Genomic DNA, 26,997 nt, shown 5'->3' with positions numbered 1-26,997 from the left:
CACTTAAAAATGCCAAAGATGAATATGAGACTCTCAAGTCCCTTGGCCAGCTTACCAACAAACCCCCTAACCAGAGGGGGAACAATAATTTTCGTCGCCCACGCGGCCAAAATTCACAAAGAGGCAACTATGCCCAGGGACAAGGTACACAATGGAATAACAACCAGCAGTCTACCCAGAGTTACGGCAGGGGTAACAAGAGAGGTCGTGGAAGAGGCAGAGGCAGCCCCAACAAGGGAGGTGGCACGCCTCCACCAAAACAGTGACGCTCAGTTCAGGGTCCCTTGCCACGCAACCCCAGTAGGGGGACGCATTTCCACCTTCACCCAGGCTTGGGAAGGGATCACCTCAGACAGATGGGTGCTGTCAACAGTATCCGCAGGATATTGTATAGAACTACTGCAGCGTCCCCGGAATCATCCTCCACGACAAAGAGTGCACTCCCTAGAGCATCAAAAGATCCTTCTCGAGGAGATCGCCATTCTGCTACAAAAGGACGCAATAGAACTCGTCCCAGGACACCAGGTAAACAAGGGTATCTATTCAACTTACTTCCTTGTGCCAAAGAAAGATTTGACAATGCGCCCAGTATTGGACTTACGGCCTGCCAACAAGTATGTCAAGCCCCAAAAATTCCGTATGACCACGCTACAAGAGGTAATCCCCCTCCTAAAAAAGGGGGATTACATGGCAACCTTGGATATGAAAGATGCTTATTTTCATATTTCCATGCTCCCAGCGCACAGAAAGTACTTGCGCTTCAAGGTGGACAGTCGCCACTACCAATTCAAGGTACTGCCCTTCGGGATAGCTTCAGCACCAAGGGTATTCACCAAGGTACTGGCGGTGGCGGCTGCACACCTACGCAGGGAAGCAATCCCGGTGTACCCTTATCTGGACGACTGGCTCATAACGGGGGAAACCCCAGGAATTTGCAGGTCAAACATTCAAAGGACTATCGACCTCCTCCACGAATTAGGCTTCTCCATCAACGAGAAAAAGTCAAGTCTAGTGCCAAGCACCTCAAAACAGTTTCTAGGAGCTATCCTAGATACTCAGAAAGGATTGACCTTCCCTTCGGAAGAAAGAATTCGGAATATACTTCTGCAAATTCCGCATTATCAGTCAGGTCAACAGATAACAGTACGCAAAGCTATGCGGTTACTGGGCATGATGGCGTCATGCATTTACCTGGTCCCCCACGCGCGGCTGCGCATGCGTCCCATGCAGGAATGGTTGGCGAAACAGTGGTCTCAGGCAAGTGGTCATTGGGACGATCTAGTGGTCGTTTCGCCAACACTCGTACAGAGCCTACACTGGTGGACAAGAGAGAATCTCGCAAGGGGGAAACCCTTTTACGATCCCGAAGTACAAGCCATGCTGACTACAGATGCATGCCTGACTGGGTGGGGAGCTCACCATCTCCACCACACAGCTCAGGGTCTCTGGTCTCACTCAGTAGCCAAGAACCACATCAATATGCTAGAGCTTCTGGCAGTATTCCGAGCGCTAAGGGCGTTCGAGCCCCATCTACTGAACTTGTCGGTGCAGATCAGGACGGACAGCACGACAGCCATGTTCTATCTGAACAAGCAAGGGGGGACTCGTTCGCCAAATCTGTCCAAGCTTGCCCAGAAAATATGGATATGGGCACTCAGACGGAACATCTTCCTGTCATCGCAACATGTTCCAGGGGAGCTCAATTCCCTAGCGGATGCTCTAAGCAGAGACTCCCTCCCAGAAGAACACGAATGGGTCCTTCACAGAGACGTAGTAGAAGATCTCTTCTCTCAGTGGGGTTTCCCCACTATAGACCTATTCGCCACAAGCGAAAACAAACAATGCCCAGGATTTGCATCCAGGTTCCCCCAGCCGGACTCCCAAGGGAATGCCCTGTGGATGAACTGGTCAGGGATGTTTGCGTACGCTTTTCCACCAACTCCTCTCATCAGGAAGGTGGTATACAAGATGAACAAGGAATCGATGACGCTCATCCTAGTTGCTCCCATGTGGGCGAGACAACCATGGTTTCCACACCTACGCAGGATGGCGGTGTGCGAACCCATCAGACTCCCAGCCTGGTACAACCTACTGTCCCAGCAACAGGGTCAAACAGTGCATCAGGAACCCAACTCTATGAACCTAGCAGCATGGCTCCTGAAGTCATAGAGTTTGGACATCTCAAATTACCACAGAGGTGTATGGACATTCTAAAGGAGTCCAGGAAACCAAATACAAGGCACTGTTACTTTGATAAGTGGAAAAGATTCGTTATCTGGTGCCAGAATAAACAAATCAACCCGGTTGATTGCACTCCTTCCAACGTTGTGACATACATGCTCCACCTGCTGGATGCAGGGTTGGTTTTTAACTCGCTGAAAGTACACCTGGCAGCCCTCTCGGCTTACACCACATCCCATAACAAGGTCTCGTGGTGGAAAGTACCAGTGGTTAAAGCCTTCATGGAAGGAGTAAAGAGACTTCACCCTCCTATTTCGAACCCACCGCCAGGATGGGACCTCAACGTGGTGCTAGCTAAGCTCATGGGACCCCATTCGAACCCATGCATAAAAGTAGTCTCAAACACCTGACTTATAAAACGGCCTTCTTAGTAGCCATTACCTCCATAAGAAGGGTCAGTGAAATTCAGGCTCTGTCAGTGCAGGATCCTTTCTTTACTATCCACAAGGACAAACTGGTTTTACGCACACACCCTAGGTTCTCACCTAAATGAGGTGAAACTACACACCCTAGATGTGCGTAGGGCGGTCCTATACTATGTAAATAAAACCAGACCGCTAAGGAAAACAGATCAACTGTTTGTCTCCGTAGCTACAGGCAGAGAAGGGGATCGCGTCTCTAAGGGCGCTATCTCGAAGTGGATTATCAACTGTATACAGCTGTGTTACTCTCTTTCTGAAAAGACTCTGCCTTTTACGCCAAGGGCCCACTCTACTAGAGGCATTGGGGCCACTCTGGCTTTCATTGCAAATGTTCCCCTCGACACCATTTGCAAAGCGGCTACTTGGAGCTCTATTCACACTTTTACTCAGCATTACTGCATTGACACTCATTCCAAGACAGATACACAAGTGGGACAAGCGGTTCTAAGACACCTGTTTGCTCATGACCCTTCTCACATCCCACCTCCTTCTTCTGGTACTGCTCGCTAATCTATGCACAGCATGTGATCTAAGCAGATTCCACAAGCCTCAGAAGGGATACATTACTCACCGTAATCGTATTTCTGATGCTTGTATCTGCTTAGATTCACATGCGACCCACCCTTCCTCCCCTCCGAGAGAAGGCGCATGATTGCTTGTAGTCTTACCTTTCTGTCTATCTGCTTGGATTATCTGTACTCACGCTACTCCTCATGCTTCCTCATGTCAGAAAAAATACAATCTGAGGATCCTACACGCGTGAGGGATCTTGGGTACAGTGGACGTCACACTAGGGATAGTATTACTGGCACGCCTGTGTCGACGTCCATTTTCGACTTTCGAAAAACAAACTGTAATACTCCGCAGCTTCCACTAGATGTCGGCCTATGCACAGCATGTGAATCTAAGCAGATACAAGCATCAGAAATACGATTACGGTGAGTAATGTATCCCATATATATGTATATATATATATAGGCTTTACTAAGTGCCAAAAATGTAAGGCCTGCCCACATGCTACTGCCTGCAAATCTTTTATACATCCTATTACAGGCATTGAATTTAGGATTAAACATTTTATCAACTGCGACACCCCTTTTGTAGTGTATGTCCCTGCCGGAAATGGTACGTAGCGTCTAACACGTGTATATTGAAGCTCTGAATTTTGCAGCATCTTAGAGCTATTAAGAACTTTGACCCTACGTACCCTATGGCTAAAATTTCAGGCAGGAACATGACAGTGATGTTCATTTTCTTACGTTTTTCGCTGTGGCCCATGTCCCGACTCACATGAGAGGAGGTGACCGAACCCTGAAACTGAGACAATTGGAAACCAGGCTCATTTTGGACTTTGATACTAAATACCCCATTGGTCACAATGTTGATGAGGAGCTGCATACCTTTATGGGAATCTGATTATCTTGTTCCTTTTGCTTACCTTTTTCCTCTTTCGGTTTATTTGATTTGGATTCGGGATATCCAATACTGCTTCTCTCAGATATCAATAAGATACACTGCCCTGGCCTGGTAATGCCCTATCTATTTTAATTGTATTATCTGTTTTATTCTACCTGACATATTTTCTCTTTGGATTTATGGCTGTATTGCCTTCCTGATGTATTAGGGGAACGTGATTTTGTGACTATAACATGACATGTTTATCTTAAATTCACCTTTTCTATTTTTACTATAGATACTGCATTCCTCACCCCCTTTTCTGCCTTCTCTCCGTATCTGTTATTCTATAAGGTTCAGCAATGTCTAGATTTTATGTCAGACCTTAGGGTGTATAATGCTCTTATTCGCACCCGAGCGGACATCCATATTTTAATATGGAATACTATGACAGGAAGATACCGGATTTTATATGCACTTGCACTTTATGATTACTGATCCTTCTGAGTACGTATTGCCTCTATGCCGCTATGTTTACATAGATATGCACTTGCACTTTATGCTGTAGTTATGGGTTGCTTTTCTTATGAGATCTTCCATTATTGCATGTGCACTTTATGGCTCTTCATTGAAACATGGTTTAATTTGATGGTTGCATTTATTGACCATTTGCATTTATTTTTAACTGTCAATACAGGCTCTATATTGATAGTGCCACTCGATATATGGATCTGTCTAACTGTATATTGCTGCTATGTTGATATGTTTACTCAGTAATGCAATTGCACATTATGTTGTAGCTACGGGTTGCATTTCTTTGCTGCTATGTCGACATGTTTACATAGAAATGCACTTGCACTTTATGCTGCAGCTATGGACTTCAAACTCTCTTTGACAGTGATGCATTCATTTTTTAACATTTGAAACATGTTTCTTGAATTATTTTTAAATGTGCAATGTACTATACTGCAATCCCCAATTTACTCTACAATTGGCATATGTGTGATTTCACTCCAGTCCAATATGGCCACCCTAGCTTTACGGTATAGCTGCTGACCTGTGGAGATAGGCAAAATGGGAGAGGGACTACACTGCTATATGTATAGTGATTGTTTTTCCGGTCCCGTAACGTTACCAAGCGCTCAGGGAAGCGCGAAACGCGTCGTTCAGGACCCTTCCTTGGCGTCCTGCTTTGTTTGCTGTGTGTGATTTGCCTTTTTTTTTCTAATCATTAAACTCATCTCTTTATTTTGATTCGAGTTTGTTATTTTTCTGGGACCGTTAGTACCTCATGCTTGGAGAAGTGCGTTTTTTTTTTTCCTCCTCTGCTGTTCCACGATATATATATATATATATATATATATATATATATATATATATATATATATATATATATATAATATATTACAACTGGTGTGCAATGAGGATGAGATTGGTGTGATTTGGGATGGACCATTGGCACACTGGTCTTGGTGGATTCTTTTGGCATATCCGTGTTTGAACAATGAGCCAATAGATAGATTTTTGCTAACTCTAAAAAGAAATGCATCTTTTTGTACTGCCTCTGCTTATCTGTTTTTCTCGTTTAGTGTTTTACCAATTACTGTTTCTTCATTTACTTGTTTTTCTCTTTTTTCTTCTCTTTGGGCCATTTCCATTTGTCTAATTGATGATGATGATGACTTGTGTCCGAAGGGTGATGAATGGCACACATACATATACATATGTATAATTATGGGCAAATTCTTTTTATTCTTTGAAATAAACAATTTTTTCTGACAAACATTTGCATATGTACATTGTTTTACTCGTGTGATTGTGTATCAGCCCTGAGGGAGACCATCGGTGGTCGAAACACGTGTCGGATGACACATTGAGAATAAACATCTCCAATTCTAATTACTTCTGGTCAAGTTATCTTTTGTCTCAGATACATGTGCGCAGGTTGAGAGCAAGTAGCACACACTCATCCCTACATCGGAAGGAATCTTCCTCATCACAGTGGTAATCCAACTAAGATTAAAGAGGATACTAGACTATCTGGAGGTAATCTTCATAAAGTCATAAGAGCAATTTTCATTTGGATGCTGAACCCTTTTGTAGATTAGTGGTAGAGTTGGTTTCTGGACAGAGGATGGACACTTGTATTTTGACAAACATCCTGACGATGAGCACCCAAGTTGATATTGGTTTAGGTAGGGATAAAACTTTAGAGATAGGGAGAGGTAGGACCTTTTTCTTTATTTCTTAAATGAAACTTTGTTGAAACATGCCACGCCTTTTTCCCACTCCTTACACCAACACGACACAAATCAAACACCATTTTTCATGAACATTTCACACAACACCTCTGCCATTAGAATGAAGCCATCCCCCTATGACAAACGTGGTCTCTGGCAAATGTTCCCACACCTTGGACTTCGGCCCCCAAGGGCGTTTACCTACAGCGCTTCGTGACCATACCAATGGTAAAAGACACCATACAAATGACATATTACATTACATCACATCTCACATTTCCGAAAGCTTTGTGCTCATTTTCACTACATTGTTTGCTTTTGTTCGATCTGCCAACGTGTAAGCAAAAGCAGTAAAATACAAACACAAGGCCAATTCTTTTTGGAAAAAGGCATTGCAGAATGTGCTGTTCAAACCTACATGTCAAGATTTTTCATTTGGAGGCCTGTGCCCTGACCACTTCAGAGCTAATGCTGTACGCATGAAGCTTATAGAAGCATAAATGAGTGTTAACACACCCTCATACATCACCATTCACTCAGCTTGCCCAAAAACGTTCATACAAGCAGCACAGTTTCTCTCTAGCACTACCCCGAGGAAAGTTGCTGCTGTTTCTCTTTAGGCCTATCTCCAATGAAAAAACCTATCAATGATCACTCACAAGCAAATGGTTCTTTTATTGTGCCAAAGGGTGCATTGGTGCGTTGATGATATTTTTAAATGTCAGTTGTGGTGACCTGGAATGAGAAGTCTAACCAGGGCTTTATAGATTGGGCTATAAACCTTTATTTAACACAAAATAGCAATCCTATTTATCCTTATCCCTAACTAGAGATGGTTTCGCTACCTCAACCAAACTGAAACTCGAGTCTGCCAGGAAGTCTGTGATGTCCAACTAAAGGTTATACGTCCTGGTCCGAACTTCTGAAGTATCCCTACCACTAAAACGCAAAATTTCAAAAGCAACAAAACCATGTCCCAGGAGAATGCCTCCCTTCTCCTGAGTTGAAGTGTCTATGGCTAGAAGGACAACTCCCTTCTCCTAGCTTGTAGGTTAGTGTTTGGCTTGAAAGTCTTTTCTTCTCATTCCGGTCTTTCTCTCCTTGGTTGCTTCACTTCAGGTTACTTTTAAGGGTTTCCTTTTTTGTTGAAATAAAAGGGGGAAAGGGAAAACTGACACTTGGGTGATCCGGTGTTCAGACAACGCTGTATCGAGGGGCACCTTGATGCTTCCAAAGACGATTTCCAGAGGATGCTGGTTTACCAGATTTAATCGGACCCCTTTTCTTCTCCTGTCACTTAAACACTAGTCGCCAAGTTAATGGAAGAGCTCTTGTTCTAACCCAGGAGAATGACTCCCTTCTCCTGGGTGGTGAAAAGTCTCTCACAGGTCCTGTTTCACAAAGTTCCACAAATATCAAGGGACTAGGAGAATGGCTCCCTTCTACCTAGCTCACAACCCGTTTTAGGCTTTTCTTGACTTGAATACTGTCTTTCAACTTGCTCCCACTGTGATGAGGGAGAGACTCCCCAAGCTCCCCTTGACTTTTTGACCCTTTTACTACTTTTCTTCAAACTGCCCCCACCGGAACAAGGAAGAGGCTTCCAGAATCCTGCTTGACTCTTCAATACCACAGTCTTATGGAAGTGACCAGGGAGTTGCCTCACAAAATAATCTACTTCTCTCTTGTCTTCTGGTTTTGCCTTCCAAAGATTTCCCATTCTGTCTTTTTTCCGCTTTTTGAAGGCCGCACATAAAAAAGACCGATTTATTTCGGTCGATTTTGTGGAGCCCTCAAAAAGCTCAAAAAACACATAGCTAATGTTTTCCTTTTTTAATTTGGGACGTTTCACCCCCCCCTCCCTCCATCCACCCCCAGTCCCTCTTCCCTCCCTGCTAGACTGCTTCCCCACCCCCACCACATAAACACAGTTTCATTTCACCCCCCCCCTCCCGTTCTCATACATTTGTTTTCTCACACACATGCACAGGCACACAGGCACTTAGCAGACACTCCCGCGACTCCTCTTCTGGCTCTGCCATGCCCGTCAGCCCCTGCATGCACACGTGTTTGTCGCAGGGACTGACAGTTTGATTTAGAAAGACCACTCTGTGCGGTCACAGAGTGGTCTGTCTAAATCGATCTTTTTTTAAATAGTTTTAAAAAAAATGATTATTTCCCTAATTACCGGTTTCCCAGCCGGCACCCTCCCGGACTTAATACCATTCCGGTTATCTTCTCTCTGGGAACTCTTCACCGGTTTCGCCAGGGGTCACATGTTTGTTCTTTCTCTTTCTTCTTCGGCTCTGCTTTGGCCGCTTGACTTTGCGGCCTGTTACTGCTGCTGGTCTGGGCGCAAGTTTTGGACCAAATGGTCCACCAGTTACAAGTCGTGCAACCAATACAGTTCCTCGTACTTTCCATGCAATCGCCCAAGTGGCTCCGCATTATATTAGGCTAGTGTTGGCGGTCTCAGCATAGTACTTGGACGGTCCACCCACCACTGGTCAAGCCACTACCACACTGACTCTCAACTTCATGGTTGTCGACTCACAGCCGACGAACGAGACACTTTCCTGCTGTCCCTCAGATCGTTCTCATCACTCCACATTGCTGCTTCGATACCCCCTTCCATCGCAGGCTACTAGCTCGCCGACTTCTCCTTCCGGAGGTTACTCTCCTTGTCCTTCTTTTCTGTTTAGATTAAGTAGCTTGGACTGCCCCAGCATAACGTCAGTTTGATTGACAACAGCTGTTCATGCCTGACGGTAGCGTTCTTGGGTTCTTCTTTGTCCCAGTACCAATCATAGTGAGACTGACCCATCACAGTAACACATTGTCTCAGACTTTATCCTAAGTAAGTAAGGGTTGGGTGTTGTTTTTATTCCTTGGGGTTGGGAGATAAAGGGGCTGTGTTCCAGAAACACATCCTTGTCCCCAGGAGGGAAGTCCTTCCCCATGAGATCCTCCCGCATGTCACCACCCATAGGGGGACTATCGGTTAGCAGCCTCACCTCCCTACCCTCATCAATAAGGGGCTTCCCTTTTGGAAGAAGTGAAATCTGAAGGATCGTCACACAGTGTATGACTGTTTGCTCTCAGTTGACAAGCTGTGCATATAATGAAACTAAACACTAACATTAAGGGAATAGCAATGTTTCAAGGGATGAATTATGTTCTGCCTTGTGAACTGTATCACCTGCCAAGAGAAATATATAACAATTGTGAACGTAATTACATCAATATTTTCTTTAATGATTTAACAAAGAATGATACATAGCAAATTGTTCTATGCACAACATGCATACCATGGCTATGGGATTTATAAAGCACAAACGTAGCTTGGAAGCAACAGAGTGCTGTACCTGGGGGATGTACTCAGGTGTTTACAAGCAAGGGTGCAGGAGTAGCCGAGGAGCTGGGATGGATAAGGGACGAGGGCCTTAAGATTCTCATAGGACAATTCATTTAGTAAAATACTACAAATCTAAATAGGAGTTATTTTGAAAATGACTAGAATGTTTCTGTTCTGTATGTTTGTACAACTTTGACAAAGTGCCTAGATGTGCAAAACATGTGCCAGGTGCATGAACACTTCAATATGTTGTAATTACCAAGTACTTGTGGGAATATCAGAGCATCTGACACTTGCTGTGGGAAGGCAATATCAGGGACCATGATGGTAGTAAGTGGCCACATAATGAGAAAACTACTGTAGCCTGGTGATGCCTGGCGTGAGTCCTCGTCCGGCTATAGGACAGTACATGGCCATACAGTATGAGACCACTCATAGGCTTATTGTTTTCCACTATGTAACAGTGAAAACTATTGTCTTTTATGAATGCTTATTTCTTTAGTAGCAGTTGTTTATAATAATGCGCTGAATGGTGTAGCCCTCTGGTAGATCTATTAAGGAGTAGTATTCAGTGATCTTCAAATAATTTCAATCCATATTTTGAGTGTGCCTATTGAAAAATACATGTACAATAGAACTGACGTTACAGGTTTGTAACCTTTACTTTTCTTGCAGCAGTGTCAAGACCTAATGGAACAATGGTTAGCAAAATGTATACCTACCGTGATTAACTGTGAGCAAAATATTTCATGCAAGCTAAGCATTCATTTTTCTTTTTTCAGAATCTGGACCAGAATGTGGAATTTTGAGGCCAGTTACAGAAATACGTATCTTTTATTGAATATTTCTTAATTTTACTTGTTAGTATTTGTTTTTACAGTTTTGATCTGCACCTATTTTATTGATATTGCTATGCAGCATCGTCATACTCCTGTTACTAAGTTTGAGCTCATAGGTGTAACCAAAACGTATGTTATGACTGAGACAAGGGGAGGATGACATTCTATGGTAGATACATACATGCCAGTGATTTCACCATGTCCCCACCCTCTACACGCATGCCATGCATGCATGCATCCATGGGCCATGTCACAGCAAGTCTTGAGCAGCATCTGCAACTGGCCTTTTGATGCTGTCATTCATATTTTCCACCTTAAGGCTAGTAAAAAGATCTCTGACTGAGATTATTCTTTGTAACTGCCTGGAGATTAACAACAAATTCTGGAGTTCATCTAAGTTTATTTTACCCCACAAATGCACCTGGATAAAGAATCTTCAAAAGTGAAACTAAGAAGTAGTTACAGCTTGCTTGAGGGCCGTACTCTTGCCAGTCCATCCCTCGCTTCCCTGAGTAGCTATCTCCTGTGTGAAGGCATCATGATGCAAGACACAGACAACAGACTTTAAAAAAGATATTTATTAACTTAAATGTTAGGATGGTAGAAGGCATAACCTGCCCTATGCCAAGGTGGGATTTCCCTATCTGAACGAAACAAATATATTTCTGAGTCAAAGAGTTCAACTTAAACGTCTGTGTCTACAACCTGTTCTCGCCCTCGCAACTAAAGCTAACCAATGACCAATGTGTAGGGATGGCAATAACAAAATAAATGGTGCTCATCTCTAAGTTCTGAGCTTCTTCCAGCTCCTCTTTCCCAAGTGCAAGAATGTTCTACAATAGTCTCAAGATTACCTTTCTCACATTCAAGGCAATACAGTTCCAAACAATCCTCAGGGTTGCCTTCCCCAAGTTCCAAGCAACACAGTTGAAAAGCAAAGAGGTCTTGAGGCTCAGTTCTCAAGACAACACGTGCAGAAACTCAAATCTCAGCATTTCCTTCCCCAAGACTTTAACTCTGCCACTTATACTTGTTTCAGTCTTTTTTCAAAAGTGTAACATAACTCGAGGTTAACCTGACCCTCCTCTGGTTTGACTCACCATTTCACTTACAATGGACCAGTTCACTTGCTTATCCACTCTTTTTGACTGCTTACTCTCTGTTCTCTCCTCCTCTCCCTTTCTCCCTTTTCCTATCTCTTCCCCTCCTCCCCTTACGTTCTTCTATGCACTTACTCTATCAGAATTGTCCCTGGACATAGTATGATAGCAACCTCGTCTGTCTCCTGCCCCTTACCCTTACTTGTCACCCTCCCCCACCCCCAGCACTATCTGAAATGTCGTCAGGCCTAGTACAAAAGTCGCTTGTTTTGTTCCTCCCCTCCCTTTCTTCACCCCTCTCCCTCACCTTTTGTTTTTCTCCGGCTCCACCAGACATGTCGTCAGGCCTAGTACGGCAGTCGCCTATCTGTTTTCATTTCCTTCCCGCTCTCCCCCTCCCTTTCTTATCTATGTCTTAGATCTTGCACTATCTGAAATGTCGTCAGGTTGAGCACGATAGTTAATTTCACATCCTTACTGTTCATGGCCTGTAAGAATGTCATTGTATTTTCCCTTGTTCCCTCCCTTACCTTGAAGGGCTTTGAAACACATTGTGAATAGGTGCTATATAAATAAACTATCATATCAAACTATCGGACAATGCTTCTCCTTGGTTTGGTTTCACAATGTCTTTGGTTTTCCTTATTCAAGGCTCACTGGTCTAGGTGCAGTTGTCAGACCACACGGTCCACCCAGCACATGTCGCCCAACCAGGATCCCTACGTTCTACAGCCCACACAAGTTCTTCAGCACTTGCCCCTGTGCCAAGTCACCTTCACTTAATTCCTCTCTGTTGGCCTCTTGGCTTTATGTGCAATTTTACACTTCTCTGGCTTCTCCCTGTCAACCTCTTCGTTCTGCCATCACGTGTCACATACCACTTGCCAGTCTTTGGCCTTGCCGTACTGCATTCACTCCTAACAGTTCACTTTGGGGGGGTTTTGTTCATACCCCACCTTTCAGTCTCACTCTTTCACACGTGCGCCCCTTTTCCCATAGTTTGCTTTCAAATGGGCACTTTGGCTGCCGTTTGATATTTGCTTTGCCCATACAGTTTTATTGCATTCAGTATTTAATATGTCTAACTTCAAGGTTCCATTCAGTTTCGGTATTCAATATGCACCGGTTATGTTCAATTTCATATTTTCTTTCAGTTGGGTATTAAAGATGCATTTGTTATGCTTAATTTCAACTTTCCATTCAGTTCGGTATTTAAGATGTATTTAATTGCACGTAATTTCACATTTCTGTTCAGTTAGGTATTCGATGGGGGCTGGGGTGTCCCATGTAGTGGGGGCAGCCTGCAGGCTGGGGTGATGGAGGCTGGGGTGTGGGTGTCCCGTCAGGAGGGGTCTGCTTCCTGTGGATTTTTGCGGGCATTGCGGGTTGTTTTGGAGCGAATAGGGTGCGGACGGCGTATGCGCTGACAAATCACGTGCAAACTCAGTATGTACCCTGTCCACACCGAGTTTTCACGCGAATTGGCTGTATGCTGGTCCAGGGATGGTGCGGGGACTTGCGCCGTGTTAGGCATTTTACTTGCTTTTTACTGCACGTGGGGGCGTGTTGGGGGCGTTAATGGCGCTGCTTGATGTTCCTTGCGCCACCGCTAGTGATGCCTCAGGAAATCCATGACTACGCGTGCCGCACAATTGGTTCTTTGCGCCATGGCTGGCGCACACTCCTTCTCGCTGCGCAGCGATTGCGCCTCCTCTGCGCTGGATTCTATTAATCGGCCCTTAGTTGTGATATTTGTTCAGTTGTTGAAGTTGTGATGTAGAGATCAAAGGAGTAGTACTAATAGGTAAATGATGTTTTTCTGTTTTACTTTTTAAAATACTACTACTTAAAAGTTAAGTCCTTTTAAGTTGCTCAGAAGTTTTATTTTTAGAAATATAAGTAGTAGATGTGCTAACATGTATTTTCTTTTTGGTTCAATAAAAGTAGTTTGCACTGTTGCATTTGTACTATTAGTAGTAATAGTAATAGGGAATGTATTTGTCTTATTTTGGGGATTTGTTGACTTTCAACTTTGTTTCCTGTTCTCTTCCCGATCCAAGATGTAGAGCAGGTGAACCCTTTGGACTGGCCGTATCAAGTAGAAAAACGTAGTGTCCGTTATCTAAGAGTCCAAATCAAACCAGGCGACAAGTCATACCTTACAGATAACTTGCACCTGGTCACTGACCGATTCCTGAGAGATGTACAATACTGGAAGGGCCTGCCGTTGACCTTGATGGAGAGGGCTGCCCTATTCAAGATGCTGACCCTTCCGTGCCTACTATCTGTTCTGCAGTTTTCCCCCATGTGTATCCCTGAGGTAGAATTCACAAAGATAGATTCAGCATTACGGGAATTATTGTGGGGGTGGTAAACAGCCACGAATAGCGTTGGCTACATTGAATCGTTCATGTTGGGAGGGAGGGATTGGGCTCCCAAATGTCCGGAGCTATTACTGGGCCAGCCAGCTGGCAGTGATCAACAATATGTTGCATGGGGATCCTAATATGCCTCACATCTGAGCAGAGGGAAAGGGAATGGAAAGCATGCCCCCACATCACTATCTATACCGATACGCAGAAAAGACTGCCTCTTGTCCTGCGACACATGATCCAGGTGTGGAGAGCAGCCCATAAATACATTGGATGGGGAAACAAATACTGACCCAATATGGAATAATTACTTGCTGCTTGAACTGGCTGAATAGCCAGTTCTCCAGCATGGAGTCTGGCATGGATTCACATGCTCATGAATATGCCCCGTCGTCCGGCTGGGAATCCTCGGTAAAGAAAAATCAGTATCAGTTTCGTTTCTGATCTGTCTTTCGTAGTAGTAACCAATCACTGATCTCTGCGTCATACTGACCACAGCCAATGACTGCCATCTCCCTAAGCCCCGCCTCTGGCAGCCATCTTCAGATTTTTACTGCACGTTCAAGTGTTGGGATCCTCGTGCTATTGCTCTCGAGCTCTAGTGCTTTTTTCGCGCTTTTTCTTAGGAACATTTTCTCTTTTTGGGTCAAAAGAGCCTCAAGCTCCACCGTTTCTTTATCCGATAAACGGGGACCCGTGTCAGATTCTTCTACGCCCCTCAAGGGTGAAGATTTCGTCGAGCCACGCTTTTGGAGGACTCCAGAAGTTTCTCAGGCCCATCTCGATCATGGCCCAGGAGAAGGGAAGCTCGACGCCCGGAAAGCTGTTCAGGGTCTGCCCTGGATGCCAGCTTCAGAATGTCTTTAAGGAGGACGAACACTCCCTTTGCCTCTACTGCCTGCATGAGGACAAGACGCACGTGGAGAAGGACTGTGCGTTTTGCGGCAATATGTCGGAGCGGACCATGAAGGACCGCCATCTGCGTCTCGCCAACTGACTGGAAGGGAAGAGCCCGTCAGGCGAGAAGAAGAAGAAGTCCGAGCAGTCTTCTAAGACCTTTGAGGGCTCCCCGGCGACGGGGGTCCAACAGAAGGCCAAGCACCGCAAGTCCGCTGGCACCGGGAGCGCCGAACGGTCGGGCTCTACGGGCGCCAGGCAGGGCGCATCCTCCCCGGCGCCATCAACCACGAGCCAACGCTCTGGCTCGGGTAAGAGGAAGGCCGAGCAGCCGGCGAAGCTCCTGGAGAGACCCCGGTCGAGCTCGAAGGCCCCATTGGAGGGGGAGCGAGGCGGTGACCCTCCCCCCAAGGAGAAGGCGTTGAGCGCACATAAGGTGGTGAAAGCCTTGATCCACCCGGCCAAGGCCTCTATCGAGACAGTCGCGGCGGCCCTGGCTCAGCCTCTGGAGGCTACACCAGTGGTGGCGACCTCGGGGCCCAGAGTCTCCCTGCCACCGCGGAGTGAGTCCTCTTTCATGCCCATCGACAGGACCCCCGTGAAACCTCAGACGGAGAAGAAAGAGGGGGGGCAGGAGGTCGTCGTGGATTCGGCCTCAACCTCTGAGGAGGAGCTGATCGAAGTCTTAAGCCACGGCGTTGGCGTAGGAGACGACGAGAACGTCGAGGGTGCCGACGGGGCTCCTGACCGCCCGTTTGAATCCTCTCAACCAGTGCCGCAAGACAACTCGGCGGCCATTTTGTTGGCTATACAGTCCTTATGCTCGGAGATAAGGACGAGATTGGCGTTACCACCAACGGAGGAACCTCTCCCGACGGGGGACCCGGAGCCAGGCCCTTCTGGGAGCCCTCCTCCTAAGAGAAGGATTCATCCTCCACCTCCTTTTCAACCATCGCGCCCTGCTCAGCCCTCCTCCCCGTCCACGACCCGTGGGGATGATACGGGGACTGACACGGCCGCGACGGGCACAGACGAGGTTTACGACGAGGATCTCCCGTCGTCACCTCCTCCCCGGGCTTCCCCGCCCGACGAGATTGGATCGTTTCATGCCATGATCGCCAGGGCATCCGAGCTTTTCCAGCTCTGCCCAGAAGAGAAGAAGAAGAAGGAAGGTTTCCTTTATCAACGGCGCGAGACCAAGAGGAATACGGTCCTCGCTGTACCTCTACTGGACGATATCTGGGATGAGGGTCTCGCCCTCCTCAAGAACCCATCCACAACGCCTGCGAGAAGGGATCGGTACGAGAAGAAGTACCGGGTCCCGGACGCGGCCCCCTTGTGCCTTCGGGCACAGCCGACCCCAGACTCGGTCGTCTCTGGGGCGGCCAGGAAGAAAGCGGGGGGGGCTCGGCCTCTACGTCAACCTCCCCGCCGGACGGCGAGGGAAAGAAATTGGACACGATGGGACGCAGAGTCATCTCATCGGCAGCGACGACGATTAAGGCTGCCAACGCCTTGGCTATCGTAGCCCGCTACGACAGGGAGTTGTGGTACAAAATCGCCCCCCTGCTGGACTTCTTACCAGACGACAAGAGGGCGGAGGCCCTAGAGATCTTGCAGGAAGGAGAAGTGGCGTCGGACCACGCCATTACGATAGCGACGGACATCGCTGACACTGGATTTTGCCTTAGACGGCGTGGGTGGCTCAAGGCAACTGACTTCCATCAGGACGTGCAGACCAGAGTCTTGGACATGCCGTTCGACGGGAGCAACCTGTTTGGGAAAACAGTGGACGATTCCCTACAAGCCATCAAGACAGACACAGAGACGGCCCGGGCTCTTGGTGTTCTCCAGCAACGACGGCCGCCCTTTCGGAGCGGCGGAGGCAAGCAGGGTGCCTCCAAAGGTTCCGGCGGCGGATTTTCCACCTATCGTCAAGCGGCCCGTTCATCGTCACAGGAAGCCTACAGGGGACGAGGCAAGTCCGGGGGACCCCACTGTCGTCGCCAAGGAGGACAAGGCGGCAAAGCCTCGTCGAAGCAGGACTGAACCGGCTGTGGGGTCGGGCCCCCACCGAAGCACCCCGGTGGGAGGCTGGCTGGCGAGTTTCGTCAGCGTGTGGGAGTCCATCTCCACCGACCGTTGGGTGCTGGACGCCCTGGCCCAGGGTCACGCGCTCGAGTTTCTGAAGAAGTGCCCGCGCGTCCCCCCCGTGGCCAGGAAGGAACATCACGTCCCTCAACTTCTCTTGGAGGTAAAGGCGATGCTCAAGAAAGGCGCCATTGAGCTCGTCCCAAAGAGGCTTCAGGGCTCCGGAGTTTACTCAAGATACTTCCTCGTGAAGAAGAAGACGGGAGGATGGCGTCCCATCCTGGACCTACGACGACTGAACAAATTCATCAAGGCACAGAAGTTCCGGATGGTCACCCTCCAGCACATCCTGGGTCAACTGGAGGAGGGCGATTTCCTGTCGTCGTTGGATTTGGAGGATGCCTACTTCCATATCCCCATCCTAAAGGGACACCGAAAGTTTCTAAGATTCGTGGTCCAAGGGCGTCACTACCAGTTCAGAGCCCTTCCCTTCGGATTGAGGTCGGCACCCAGGGTGTTCACCAAGTGCCTGGCACCGGTGGCGGTGCGGCTGCGCCTGGAGGGGATCCACGTCTACCCCTACCTGGACGTCTGGCTCATCCGAGCAAAGACAAAGGAGCTCGCCGCGGAGCACACGGCGAGGACCGTCCAACTACTCACGGACCTGGGATTCTTCATAAACTACACCAAGTCCCACCTGGTGCCCGCGCAAGACGCACTGTTTCTGGGAGCGAAGCTCGACACAGTGGCGCTTCTGGCCTCTCCGTCGGAGGAAAGGACGAGGGCCATCTTGGGCAAGGTGCAGCGGATGCTGGTTGCGGACGCGGCCAGGGTGAGGTCCATCAAGTCCCTCCTCGGAATGATGTCTTCTTGCATTTATCTCATCCGCCTGTGCAGGCTTCGGATGCGCCCGTTACAGGAGTTCCTGGATGCTCGCTGGATCCAGACGACGGGCAGCTTCGAGGACAGGATCACACTCGCCGAGAGCTTCCGACGAGCGATCCGGTGGTGGGGCACCCGCGCGCATCTGACGGCGGGCATGGACTTCCAGACCCCGGGCCACCAGAAGACAGTGACCACGGATGCCTCCCTGGAAGGGTGGGGAGCGCACACCGAAAATCTGCACGCGAGGGGGCTTTGGCTGCCGACAGAGAAGTCCCTCCATATCAACGTCCTGGAACTCCGTGCAGTGTTTTGGGCCCTCAGGTCCTTTCTTCCGTCCCTCAAGGGCAAGGTGGTGAGGATCTTCACCGACAACACCACCACCATGTTCTACATCAGGAAGCAGGGCGGTACCAGATCCCCAGCCCTGTCCAAGGAGGCTCAGGATCTGTGGCATTGGGCCGTCGCCCAAGGGATGTTTCTGGTGCCGTTTCATCTGGCAGGGATAAAAAACACCATCGCCGACTCGCTCAGCAGAGAGCTGCGCTCGTGCCACGAGTGGGAACTATGACAGGATCTAGTGGACCGCCTCTTCCGACGGTGGGTCACACCCCCGATCGAACTGTTCGCGACGGCGACGAACTCCAAGTGCCGGAGGTTCGCCAGCAGGTTTCCCCAGCCGAGGAGCATGGGCGATGCTTTCTTGTTCCCCTGGGAGGGCCTGTTCCTATATGCGTTCCCTCCATTGCCGCTGCTGATCCGGCTCATCAACCAGCTCAAGAGGTCATGGTGCAGGATGATCCTCGTCGCACCTGCGTGGCCGAGGCAGATATGGTTCCCAGACCTTCTGGACTTGTCAGCGTCCCCGTCAATCAAGCTGCCAGTGGACGCGGATCTTCTCTCCAGGGAAGGAGGCGCCATCCTCCATCACGACCCGAAGTCGCTGAACTTGCAGGCCTGGCTCCTGCAGCGTTAGAGTTTGGAGGTTACGACATACCGGCCGACTGCAGAGAGGTTCTTGCAAAGGCCAGGGCGTCCTCAACTCTTAAATGCTACGGACACAAATGGAAGCGGTTCTCTGTCTGGTGCCACGCACAGAAGATTAACCCTCTACGGATTACAGCTCCTCAAGTACTGCCGTACCTGCTGGCCAAGGCTGGACTGGCGCACGCTTCCATCAAGATTCATCTTGCTGCGATCTCCCGATACACCAGAACCACAGGACGGAGGTCTTTGTGGTCTCATCGTCTGGTGAAAGAATTCATGAAGGGACTGTTCAGATCGTTCCCGCCGGTGAAGGCCCCGGCCCCGGCGTGGGAGCTCAACGTGGTGCTGACCAAGCTCATGGGACCTCCGTTCGAGCCTCTGCACTCGGCTCCGTTGAAGTTCTTGGTGTGGAAAACAGAGTTTCTTGTGGCCATCACCTCCGCACGACGGGTGGGAGAGATCCAGGCCCTTTCCTGCAAGCCCCCGTACTTGACTTTTCACGACACGAGGGTAGTGCTCAGGACGCACCCCTCCTTCATGCCCAAGGTGCCGTCGGACTTCCACCTCAACGAACCCTTGGTGTTGCCTGTTTTCTTCTCGTCGCCTTAGTCGCCGGCTGAAAGGACTTTGCACTCGCTGGATGTGGCTAGAGCGCTGAAGTTCTACGTGGACCGCACGAAGAGTTTTCGGAAGACGTCACAACTTTTTGTGAACTTTGGACCTGTCAATCAGGGGAAGGCTCTCTTGAAGGCTTCCATTTCCAGATGGCTCTCCGGCTGTATCATGTACTGTCATCGGTTGGCAAACCGACCGCTGCCTGGCCGTCCGAGAGCCCATTCCACCAGAGCGATCGCAGCTACCACGGCGTTCCTATCTGGTGTGCCATTGCTGGACATCTGCAGGGCTGCTACGTGGAGGTCGACGCACACCTTCACGAAATTCTACTGCGTCGATCGGGATTCCAGGGAGGAGTCCAGGGTCGGCCAAGCAGTGCTGCGCAACCTGTTCGCCTAAGGTGAGCCTGGTGAGGAGGTAAGAATTGCTTAATGTTGAGTTTTGGATGTAATGCTTAATGTTGAGCCTTTGCCACCTCCCGTGGTTGTGCATGTGTGTACTGCTATGTATTCTTTTATTCATGAGCATGTGAATCCATGCCAGACCCCATGCTGGAGAAGGAACAAGTTACTTTCCTGTAACTGTTGTTCTCCAGCATGGGTCTGGCATGGATTCACATGCGAATCCTCCCGCCTACCCCTCTGCGGCTCTTCACTTGATCATACTGCCACTTCACGTGCTACCAAATCTGAAGATGGCTGCCAGAGGCGGGGCTTACGGAGATGGCAGTCATTGGCTGTGGTCAGTATGACGCAGAGATCAGTGATTGGTTACTACTACGAAAGACAGATCAGAAACAAAACTGATACTGATTTTTCTTTACCGAGGATTCCCAGCCTGACGACGGGGAATATTCATGAGCATGTGAATCCATGCCAGACCCATGCTGGAGAACAGCAGTTACAGGTAAGTAACTTGTTCCTTCTACACAAATGGAGGGACATGGGGATTAGAGCCACAGACGACCTTGTAAAGGGGGTGCCATTTCCTCCTTTGCAGAACTACAACAAGAGTTCACCCTGCCAGATAGGGAACAATACTAATAGCTACATATCGCACATGCACTATGCACGTAAATTGCAAACCATCCTCCGTCTGGAGAGGAATTTAGTAATGGAACACATCACCACCAAGATTACCTCCACTTTGTACCAGCTCCTGACCACGTTCGCGGCCCCGGAACTAACCACCATTAGGCCCCACCTCCCCCTCCCATCTAGCTTATCGAACCAGAAGAATGGATGGAGGCCCTGATGTTTCTTACGGAGGTGGCAATATCATCCAGGCTTCGCTAAATCCAACTTAACATTTTACACAGAGTGTACTACCACAGAACCTTGCTTTTCCGATGGGGTCGTATCAATGACCTGCAGTGCCTACCTTGTTGGGAGGAGGGTGGATCTTTCATGCATATCCCTTGGAGCTGCTACCGGATTCAGCGCTACTGGGTGCGATGTTGCCGCAAGCTGTCCAGAGCGTTAGACACAGATGGGCAAGAACTCATACAACCAATAGGAAAAACGGTATGTATCCACAGTGGTAGGTCTGTTGAAATGGAACTTTGCACAATTATTGGGATCTCCAGAATGCCCCTCAGATGGCCAATGCATGTGTCAGGTTGACATGTGTATCTATGGAACGAATATCTATTCAATCAAAAGAAGGGACACATAAATAATCAATAACACAACATACTGACCCTAAGATATCGAGAAACCATAAGCAACCACTAAGCAAATGTGGGCTGCGTATAGTATAATTAATAACATATACGAAGTTTCCTAAAATGTCATATTTTAATTCATTTGCTTATTCACAGCACAAATATAAAAAAAAACATTCAAAAACACATATACACAACATATCAGTATACAATGATAAAAATATTTCTTCCACCTCACAGAATCTATTACACAAATGCTTGAAACAACACAGTAGCAACTTAATTTCGCTTGCTTCCTACTGTGTCAACATAGCCTAACTCATATAAGTGTATGTCCTTGATGTTGTAAATAACTGGACATTCTTCAGGGGCAGAATTTTGTCTTGTGCTGTCTGTAGGTCTTTTCTCGTTCCTCTCTAATCCCGGTTCCTATATCTAAGGGTACATACAAACATAAACACATTAATATATGGGCATTTTGGGTTTGATTACTAAACCTAGCCATCCCTAATCAACAATAGGGTGCAACAAGTATGCAATTAATAATATACCTGAGCCGAAAACAACTAGTAGCGATAAATATCTTCAAGTTAATTAACAGTTCCAATTCTTGTTCTTCACCTTTCTAGTGGCATGGAGAGTTCACTTCTACTAGACCAATACCTAGAACCAATTTGAAAAAACTAACTTCAATATGCACCATGGTAAACAATTACCAACTTCCTCCACCAATTCAAACAAAAATAAATACATGCGTGGGCATGCACTTAATCCTCACCCTTGGTCAAGGAGACTGGTTGCCTCTCTTCGGAGAAAGATATCTATTTCTCTCTTGAAACAAATTTGGGAAGGTGACCTTCAAATATACACTTCCACCAGTACGGTTCACGCGTTGGATTTCTCAGCATATATGGGTCTGGCAACACAAAAGGCTCAACGAGTTTCAAGTTAGAAGGGGTAATGCACCTAAAAACTCCAGATTCCATAATAGCCCTTACCTTAATACATGATTACTGCTTAGTTTTAATTGGACCTAGGATCCACACTATTCAAATCCAGTTCATTCCAGATTGTGCCTTTCCACTTAATGGACAAATCGAGTAACCACTCTCACCACTTGGCCTGTAACAAAAACAGACCCACAATTAGCCATACTGCCAGCACTCGACTGGCTTCCGCTGCTCAAAGTTGCCCATAAAATTAAGCCTCCTTCTTACCTCTCAAAGGTGGATAACGTGTATAAAAAATGCAACCACCATAGTCCTCTGCAGTCTAGATGAAATCCAGCCTCGGCCACCAAACAACAAACACTGCGCGCATCGCAATTACGCGTAGCGCGATGACGTAATCGTGCAATGCGTAACACGATGTCACATAACGTGCCGTCCATCAATGCGGTCGTTGTCCTGACAACAACACGATATAGAAGCTATCTCAGAGTCAATGCACATGGAATTAACCCAATGCATAGAGATCATTACTGGGTCTAAAAAACAGCATCCAATGCCCTTGTAATTGCATGTAGCCAATTTATGTGGGCCTAGTTTCTATATCTTAATATGCCAAATGCCACAAGGCATATACAGACCAGACGACCCCCTTCTATTCAAAAAGGTTGAGAGGAAATGTCACGCATGACCCTTGTTTCTATGTTTCACATTCAACAATTCGATGTACAATGTACATTGAAGAAAACACCAATGGATATATCAAATACCCCACAGGAGGATAGGATGTAGGTCAATGATATGCACCATTTATATTGAAGAAAACACAGATGGATATATTAAATACCTCACAGGAGGATAAAATGGAGACTATGGGGGTCATTCCGAGTTGGGCGGTAAGGGATACCGGGCACCGGTAAGGAGACCGGTGCTGGTAATCCCTTACAGGCCAATTCTGAGGTCCCTTAGCGGGAACTGCAAGGGACGTGTGGTCGGACCGCACGTCCCTTACGGGTCCCGTTAGGGGACCAGGCCGCTAATTACGGGCTTGCTATTAGCAGGCCCGTAATTAGCGGCTTCCCCATACCCATTGAGCCCTATGGGGGCTCAAATGGGAATGGGGAATGGTTTGTTCAATGGGGACTTACCGGTCCCTCCAGGGTCTGAATGCACTGGTAAGTCCCCATTGAACAAGACCGGTGCCGGACCCGTCATTGGAGGCAGCCATGGCGCAAATTGTTAATACTTTCAATAATGTCTCTTACAAGGTGAAGAACATTATTCGTAGGAATTGGAAAAAGATCATGACCATTCCGCCATCTTTGGTGGCATTTAAAAAAAGTACTAATATTCATAATTTAGCTATGAAAAATGACATACATAAGACAGGTAACTCTGATTTCATACAAAGCACACTGTGGGGTTTACCTAGATTAGTGGGACACCATCCTTGTGGTGACTGTGTCATGTGCCCTTTAACTCGCAAAATGACCTCTGTTAATTTAGGCTTGAACTCAGAATGGACATTGAAAGAAAATACCAATTGTCAAACAGAGAATGTTATTTATATGATTAGATGTCTGTGTGCATTGTTGTACATAGGGAAGACCAACAGGAAGTGTAAGACAAGCATGATTGAGCATAAGAGCTGTCTCAAGAACCATACTGATAAAGCTCCATTAGTTAAACATTATGACGAGAAGGGTCATTCCTTCATGGAATTTGAGTGGTGTATTTTGAAGAAGGTTAAAGGGAGAACTCAGGGAGAAATTAATAGGAAACTAATTAATTAATTTGGAGCAGAAACTAATTTTCGAAGGGATTGTGTCCTCCGACGTATTCCTCATCTTAGATATCTCCTTCCAGCTCTGCTGGCCTCGGAAAAACTTTTCTCTAGAGGGCGCTGCGCGTCGACGTCCTTCGAGTCGATGTCCCTCGACAGCCGCCGTATCGACGTTCGACGTCATCCTGCCTATAAAGGCCGCGCGCAGCGTCCGTTGCTCAGTTCCGTTTTTCCGCGCTTACTCGGTGCCTCGGAATACCGTTGCTCAGTTCTTAGTCAGATAATCCTATTTACCTCGAGTTATTCGATCCGTACTCGATGGCTTCCTCGTCGGAACCGACAACTCCTCGATCCGGCTTCAAAAAATGCCGAGATTGTGGGAAAAAGATGTCGTTGACCGATCCTCACAGAATTTGTCTGTGGTGCTTGGGAGCTGAACACCATTGTTCGGAATGCGAGGACTGTATGTCCATGAAGGAGCGTAGGGGGAAGCTGGAGAAAGGTAAGACTTTTAAAGCTTCTTCTTCGTCGACGAAGTCGAGACATTCGTCTCCTCGTCACCATTCGCGCTCCAGGTCTCGGAGTGGGTCTCATCACTCCTCGAGATCGAAGCACTCGAAGAGGAGACGTCGAAGATCCCCTTCTCTGTCTTCCTCTTCCTCTGTTTCGCCAAAAAGAATCCCTTGCCCCACGAAACATAGTTCCCGGGCTGAATGGGAGGAATTCCGAAAGAATATGATGAGCGTCTTCGAGAAAGCGGCCTCGACCCCCTCGAAGACTGCCGAGAGCGATGCTCTGGTCGAAAGACCCGAAGGTCAAAAACGCCGCGAGTCGCAGTACCCGGCGAAAGAAACCTCTCGAGCGCGTTTCGAACCCTCGAGCAGGACTATGACCTCCAAACCTTCCTCGAAGGTTCCGTCGACGCCGTCGACGAAGGTCCCGTCGAGGTCGATGTCTTCGACGCCGTTGTCGAGGGGACCTTCGACACACGGGTCTGTCGACTCGACGCCGGCCTCGACACCGGCGTCGACGCCAAGAAAAGTCACGGTTTCCACACATCCAGTGACTATCCCCAGGCCCTCGATGTCGATGACTTCGATATTGTCGAGTAAAATTCCAATTCTGTCGAGGTCCTCGAGGCCTCCACCTCTGTTTTCGACGCCACGCTCGAAGCCTTCGGCGTCGACGACATCGACGCTTTCGAGGCCAATAATGACAAGTTCGGCACCCTCTGCCTTGGAAATGGGATTTACTCCCTTTATGAGTTCAGAACAATTGAGAACTATATCCTCAATTTTAGAAGAGGGTGAATTGTCTGAACAAGACACATTTGAGTTACAGGGACCTGTAACCCCAGTTAGAGAGGAATTTTCCTCTGAAGAGCGCAGATTAAAGGATCTTCATGATTCTTTACATGAGGCAAGTGGGTTAGACACTTCCCCTGAGGTGGAGTTTGCCAAGCCAGACCCGGGGGAGCATGCTGAAACCCCCTACAGAGCCTTAATGGCCAGGATTACAGAGTTCATGGGGTGGTCTGCACCTTCACAATCTTTCCAACAAGATGACCTCACGGATATTCTTGACAAAGGCCCACAAGAGGATCCTGTGGTGCCCTTTCATAAAGCTCTTCAGAGAAAGATCATGGCAAACTGGGAAACCCCAGATGTAATACCTGCAGTAAATAAAAAACTGTCTACAAAGTACAGGGTATCTTCCACAGACCCAGAGTTTTTGTCTAAACACCCATCCCCAGAAAGTCTGGTGGTACAAGCAGCATCCTCTACCGATGTCAAGATGGCTTATCCTACAGTCCCACAGGACAGGGACGATAAAAAATATGATGCTATGGCAAAGAAAGTCTTTTCAGCATGTAGCATGGCGTTAAAGTCTGTTAATGCTACTTGCACCCTTGCTAGGTTCAGCCATACACTTTGGGAGTGTGCTTCTACAGCGGCTGACTGCATCCCGGAGGGAGAAGAAAGGGATGCGTTCCTGAATATTATACAGGACGGTAAAGACGCTATGTGCGAATCCCTCCAGACGGGCATTGATTCGGCTGACAGTATCAGCAGAGCAATGGCGGCAAGTACATCAACCAGGAGATTTGCTTGGTTGAGAAAGTCGGGTTTTGCCCCAGATGTGCAAGCCAGGCTCTTGAACATGCCATTCGATGGCTCTTCTTTGTTCGGGAAAAAGGCGGATGACAGTTTAGAGAAGCTGCAAACTTCAAAAGCTGCAGCAAAATCCCTAAGAGCTGCAATCCGTCAGACTCCTTTTCGTCCCACAGGAACCTCTGCGAGGGGCAAGTCCTTTCGCTTCTTCACCGCATTCGGAAGAGGTAGAGGACGATCGGCTCAAAGGGGTCAAAGAAGAACTACCCGAGGTGGACGGGGTAGATATTCTAAAGCCGCAGCAACAGCAGGTGCCTCTTTACCATCGGCATCTGCATCAGCCGCCCCAAAACCACTCTGAGGACTCCCCTCACAGGACACCTGTAGGAGGCAGGTTGACTCAACATCTGGCTGTATGGCAGGCTATCACGTCAGATGCTTGGGCATTGGAAACAGTCGCCCAAGGTTACTGCCTGCCTTTCCTACGTATACCTCAGTCATCCACCGGGGATCAGCTCTCAGAAAGCTCCAGATCCGCTCCTCTTGCAGGAAGTTTTGGACCTGCTAGAGAAAGGTGCCATAGAACCGGTACCTGTAGCGGAGAGGAACAAGGGCTGGTACTCCCCTTACTTTCTCATTCCGAAGAAAGACGGAGGACTGAGACCCATCTTGGACTTGCGAGAATTGAACAAATTCCTCAGAAAAGACAAATTCAAGATGGTCACTCTTTCTCAGATCCTCCAGGCCCTTCAGTTCCAGGACTGGTTGGTATCTCTGGACCTTCAGGACGCTTATTTCCATGTGCCTATCCATCTCAAACACAGGAAATACCTGAGGTTCGCAATTGGCAACTCTCACTATCAATTTCGAGTGCTGCCATTTGGGCTGACCTCCGCCCCGAGGGTCTTCACCAAGTTAATGTCGGTAGTGGCTGCAAGTCTAAGGAGGGAAGGGATTCACGTCTACCCTTACCTGGATGATTGGCTGATCAGGGCTGTTTCTCCGGAGCAAGCTCAGATCCAGCTAAATCACGTGTGCCACTTCCTTCAGACTGGGC

General features: G+C 47.9%; 1 long non-coding RNA gene across 1 annotated transcript in view; it reads left to right on the top strand.

Annotated features, from left to right (window-relative positions):
- Positions 1-26,997, top strand: part of LOC138541660 (uncharacterized) — a 672,524-nt gene that overhangs the window by 406,697 nt on the left and 238,830 nt on the right. Inside the window, exon 2 of the long non-coding RNA XR_011289667.1 lies at positions 10,436-10,480. This is a non-coding gene — a long non-coding RNA (uncharacterized lncRNA). The remainder of the gene's footprint in view (positions 1-10,435; positions 10,481-26,997) is intronic.

Source organism: Ambystoma mexicanum, chromosome 1q (genome assembly GCF_040938575.1).
Source record: "Ambystoma mexicanum isolate Mex_15411 chromosome 1q, UKY_AmexF1_1, whole genome shotgun sequence".
Lineage (NCBI taxonomy): Eukaryota > Metazoa > Chordata > Amphibia > Caudata > Ambystomatidae > Ambystoma > Ambystoma mexicanum.
The sequence above is the reverse complement of the archived record's forward strand: the minus strand, read 5'-3'. Positions and strand labels throughout refer to the sequence as shown.